This window comes from Ostrea edulis, chromosome 3, assembly GCF_947568905.1.
Source record: "Ostrea edulis chromosome 3, xbOstEdul1.1, whole genome shotgun sequence".
In the NCBI taxonomy this organism is placed as follows: domain Eukaryota; kingdom Metazoa; phylum Mollusca; class Bivalvia; order Ostreida; family Ostreidae; genus Ostrea; species Ostrea edulis.
Genome location: NC_079166.1, coordinates 9,787,744 through 9,793,421, shown reverse-complemented (window position 1 = coordinate 9,793,421; position 5,678 = coordinate 9,787,744). Strand labels below are relative to the sequence as shown.

The window sequence follows — 5,678 nt, the reverse complement described above, 5'->3', positions numbered from 1 at the left end:
TTATCTGTATGCATATAAATTGTGATATTTCCATGCTTTGTGATATGTTCTCGATATGTTTTTGTTTTATTAATATATAACTAATTGTGCAATCCTGTAAAAATAAAGAATATTGTTATTATTTGTCTGAATGAGTATTATTGTTGTTATTATTATCACTATCTACTTGAGTGAATTAAATTTCTTCCTCTTAAACACTGTAGATGAAGTTGTCCCCGAACTAAGAAATATGCAGAAATCTGCAAATGCAGATAACCCAATAGTGATGGATACCATATGTACTAAAGCATAATTCTTAATTTAGACGTATAAATGTACATATTTTGCGAGATTTTGAAGAAGCATTTGAGATATATTTATACCTCTTGCCTCTTCACATCAGCATATTGAATGAAGGGTGTTGACGATTAACCTGTTTCAAACATTTGCTATTTAACTCACCTGAGCTGAAAGCCAGATCACCCTCTGCTTTCGACTTCTCCAGAACCTCTGGTCCATTTTCAACCAAACTTGGTACAAATCATCCTTGGAGAAGGGGATTCGAATGAAGAACCAAGCCCGCTTCAAAGGGGAGATTATAATTTAAATGCAATAATAGGGTGGGGTCATTTACAGATCTTTTCAAGAACCACTGGGCCAGAAAAGCCGAAATCTTGACATAGTGGAAATTCAAGTTTGTTAAGTCATGAACTCCGGGGTAGGGTGGAGCTACAAGAGGGGATCAAACTTTACATGCGAATATAGGGAAAATCTTTAAGTTGTCTTCTCAAGAACCACTTGGCCATAAGAGTAGATATTTACCTGAAAACTTCCTGGTATAAAGTAGGTTCAATTTTGTTCAGGCCATGACCCACGGAGGCAGGGTGGGGCTACAATAGGTTATCAAAGTTTTGCATACTGTTATATAGGAAAATCATCTCCAGAACTAATAGGCTAATTTCAACCAAACTTGGTACAAATCATGCTAAGGTGAAGGGGATTGAAGTTTGTTCAAATGAAGGGCCATTCCCCCTTCAAAGGGGAGATATTCGCAAAAATATGGTGGGGTCATTTAATATTCTCAAAAACCACTGAACCAGAAAATCTAAAATTACATGAAAGCTTTTTGACATCGTGCAGATTCAAATTTGTTAAAATCATGGCCCCCGGGGGTAGGATGTGGCCAAAATAGGGAATCAAAGTTTTACATGCGAATATACAGGGAGAGTCTTCTTAAGAACACGTACTGGGCCATACGAGTGGAGAGCTTCCTGGTATAAAGTAAGTAAAGTTTGTTCAGATCATGGCCCCCAGAGGTAGGATAGGGGTGAGAGTTTTGCATAGGGAAAATCTTATCAACAACCACCAAGCCGGAAAAGTTTACACTTGCACTAAAGGTTCCTAGCATGATGCAGATTCAAGTTTATTAAAACAATAGTCTTTGGGGGAGGGTGGGGCCACGATAGGGGATTAAAGTTTTACATGCAAATGTGTATGGGGAAATCTGAAGAACTACTATGCCAGAAAAATTTATATTTACATGAAAGCTTCCTGATGTAGTGCAGATTCAAGTTTGTAAAAATCATGGCCCCTGGGAGTAGGATGGGACCACAATAAGGAATCATAATTCTACATACAAATATAAACTCTTAACCATTGGGCCAGAGAAGTTTACATTTACATGAAACCTTTCTGACATAGTGCAGATTGAAGAATGTTAACATCACGCCCCCCCCCCCCCCCCGGGGGGGGGGGGGGGTAGGTTGGGGCCACAATAGTGGATCAAATTTTACATATAAATATATTTGGGGAAATCTTCTCAAGAACCACTGGGCCAGAAAAATTTACATGAAAGCTTCCTGATAGAGTGCAAATTCAAGTTTGTAAAAATCATGGCCCCCGGGGATAAGTTGGGGCCACATTAGGGATCAAAGATTTACATGCGGATATGTAGGGAAAATCTTTAAATATGGGCCAAGGTGACTCATGCAGGTGAGCGATGTGACAATTTAATTAAAATCAGACTTCTTAGATCCGTGCCGTATACTTTGCATAAGAAGATCTGACGTAACCCGACTAGGGGTCATGTTCATGTGAACTTTATGTTAGCCAATCAGCGCGTCACCTATGAAACCATCTGTGTTAACAATTCAAGGAAAATGGCCGCAATTGTTTAGTTTGAAAGAAAACACCAAACTTCCACCAGAGTTTGTTTGCTCTATTCGTAGGTGACGTAATGAGGCCTCGACGTGGAGTTTAAGAAAACACATCGCAGCTTGATAAAGCTCTTGGGTTTTATGAATAAAATCAATGTTTGTTTTTTGTTGGGTTTTTTTTTTTGTTTTTTGTTTTTTTGTTTTTTGTTTTTTTTTTTTTGGTCTTTTTTTTTTTTTTTTAGTGTATAGTTGATAATTTGAAATTGAAAAAGGACGAAATTTGATTAAATGAGCATTATAATGTTGATTAAATTATAAATCAGAACTATATGACAAGGTTATTAAAAGGCACAAATATTTTAACGACAGATCTCTCTCTCTCTCTCTCTCTCTCTCTCTCTCTCTCTCTCTCTCTCTCTCTAAATGATGTGTACGCAATTGCGTACTTGCGTATAGGTAGCTACGCGCCTGCATTCCTATTCATACATAAATCGAAATTCACAATTAATTTGATTTAGGTGTATTTTATCATACGTTTTGTTGTTTGTATGAACAGAGTAGATTAGACATTATTGCGAAAGTTTAAAATTCCTTATGTGAGAATATACAATTTTATAGTGTGGGGGAAGAGATTACTGCAACGTGTTTACGAATTGCCGGGAACCGCCTAAATAGCCACCATTGTCTGTATGGCGCAATCTGACTGGCTGATAGTTCTCATGAATATTCCAAACGAAAGGTCATACGGACGTGAACCCCTATGGGGTTATGTCAGATCGTATTGTAGCGATTGTGAGGGTATCTTAGAATCTGATTTTAATTAGATTGAGCGATGTGGCCCATGGGCCTCTATCTTGTTTAGATATTAAAATTTAGTTTCAGTTTGTAGGAATGTTAGGGATAAACGGAGTGAATGTACATATATTTATGTAGACCAAATTTTTAAACTGAGGGAAATTATATGATACATAGAACTGTACTTCTGACAACCAAACCACCTTAAAACGTTTTTGTCTGTATATCCATATTTCTTACATGCATGTATAACGTATTAAAACAATGCTATGGAAAAGTAATCTAAATTGCTACAATTTTGATTTTTTTTTAAAGAGACACATTGCTTATAGAAATTATATCATTTGGTTGTGTGAAAATAGAGAATGAACTTCCTCTCCTATTGTTTCTCCTCATTAACATTACAGACATAATTTATGAAGTCAGCTTAGCGCTTTTCAGTATTTTGATTAACTGAACGCAATACGTGTTAGTTGTAAATCATTTGATCTTTAATTTCACACAATTAAATGATTCATTTTTTATATTGAAAGTGTCTCTTTCAAAAAAACAATATCAGAATTGTTGTAGCAATCTGAATTCGTTTTCCAAAGCATTGTTTTAATACGTTCTACATGACATTTTAATGAAGTGTCTTATAAAACAGTATTAATATAATGGTTAAAAGTATATCGATACTGAAAATTTTGAGCAATTTCGATGCATATCAACTGTGCTTTGAAGATCATCCGGAATTCAAAGGTTTATTCATGTTGACTCGGACTTTTGAATACTTATTTACATCACGTGATTTTTAATGACAGTAAAGGTGTTGTGTAAAACAAAAAATTAATTGAATACCACTTATAATCCGAGAAATCAAAACATCAATTCAATTGTTTATGAATTAAACAAGCTACTTAGGGAAGATGAACAAACAAAAGGCATATATACAAGAACTGTCGTTTTATTAGCAGTAAACGCCAGCCCAAAAATCTTAAGAGAATACTTTGTTCCTCCCATTTAGATGACCGTACTTATACAGTGTCAAAGTGTACGGACCCTCGATGCGGTACATGTGACTACATTACAGAAGGGACCAATTATAATTTTAACGGACGAGAATTTCAAGTTAATGCTAACATGTCATGCGATACAAAGGATGTCATATACGCCATCACATGTCCTGGATGCAAGGAATATTACATTGGTGAAACTGGCAACACTCTCCGTGCCCGTGTACGTGTACATAAGAAGCACATCAGTACACCTGAATACAGACAAATCCAGTTAAGTGCACACCTGGAAACGTGTGGTAAAAAACGATTTAACATTTTCCCATTTTATAAACTCAGATGTGCCAGTGCTATTCAGAGACAGGAAAAAGAAAAACGTTTCATTGGTATTCTAAAGCCAAAACTTTTAAGTCTTTTATAATTGCCTATGATTTTCACGTACTTTTTCCAGATAATTGTTGTACATTATCCATGACGTCACAATATAGACATTTAACGTTCCACTTACTTTGACGTCATAATCACTGTTACTATGATACTGCTATGTATACATTTTTGTAAAGCTTCTGAAGATGTAATGAAAGCGCTAAAGCTTTACGGAGGATTTCTGTGTTTTCTTTTCATATATATATATATATATATATATATATATATTTATATTAGAAGTTGATTCGGCACAGTTGTAAATAAATATTGAAAATCAGAATGACACATTCCATAAAAAACAATCATTTACTGCTAGCGCTTTCTCCATGTCTGCATGGTTCATCAGGCAGTTCAAATATGTATACAAAAATTGTTTAGTAACGTCTTTGTTATGACGTCAATTAAACGAGTCCTTTATGACGTCATAATAACGTTAACCGGTAGCGTTTGGTAATTGTCTATTTTGTAAAAATATTATGCTAAATTGTAGTTCAATTATTCAAATAATTATTTTCTATTAAGACTTGGATTGAAAAGTTTAATAAAATAGTCCTCTTTGGCTTTGCGAGTTATTTCATTTTCAGTCCACATTTTAAAGAACTTTAAATTTACCACCCCCGCATTCCGCAAAATGTTCACTACATGGGGTGTTCCGCACACTAGGATCTTTTACTTGTTGTTTGTGCACCCTTACTCGCGCATTAAGTTTGTTCGTTTGTCCTATGTAGTTTTCTCCACAAGTTGGGCAAGTGGCACAGTAAATAAGGTTCTCGGATTTACAGTTCATGTTGGCATTGACTTTCAATATTTTCCCGGATTTAAAAGTAATGGAATCACCCTCTTCTATGTATTCGCACGCCCCGCAGCGTGGGTCACCACATTTTTTGACGTATTTGACCTTATTCAGGGAGAAATTGGCTCGAGTTACTAGTTTTTTTTAGGCATGGTGCCTGACGTCGGCTGTTAATAATTTGAGATGAATACACCACATTTTTCATATTGTTCCAAAATTGGAAAAAAAACGTTTAGCTGTATTTAAGATATTGTGATTCCTTGGATTGTGTGTGACGACGAAAGGCACATTGTTGTTCTGTTTGGTATCTTTTTGGCAGGTTTTCCGTTCTTTAAAATGTGGACTGAAAATGAAATAACTCGCAAAGCCAAAGAGGACTATTTTATTAAACTTTTCAATCCAAGTCTTAATAGAAAATAATTATTTGAATAATTGAACTACAATTTAGCATAATATTTTTACAAAATAGACAATTACCAAACGCTACCGGTTAACGTTATTATGACGTCATAAAGGACTCGTTTAATTGACGTC

At 35.3% G+C, this 5,678-nt stretch overlaps 1 protein-coding gene across 2 annotated transcripts in view; it reads left to right on the top strand.

The window, feature by feature from the left end:
* The window catches only part of LOC125675076 (uncharacterized), a 42,881-nt gene extending 42,746 nt beyond the window's left edge, over positions 1-135 (top strand). For both annotated transcript variants that reach the window (XM_056159951.1, XM_056159950.1), the window contains exon 7: positions 1-135. This exon is cut by the window's left edge and continues 1,887 nt beyond it. The gene's annotated coding sequence lies outside the window, so the exon portion shown is untranslated.
* Positions 136-5,678: the final 5,543 nt, after the last annotated feature.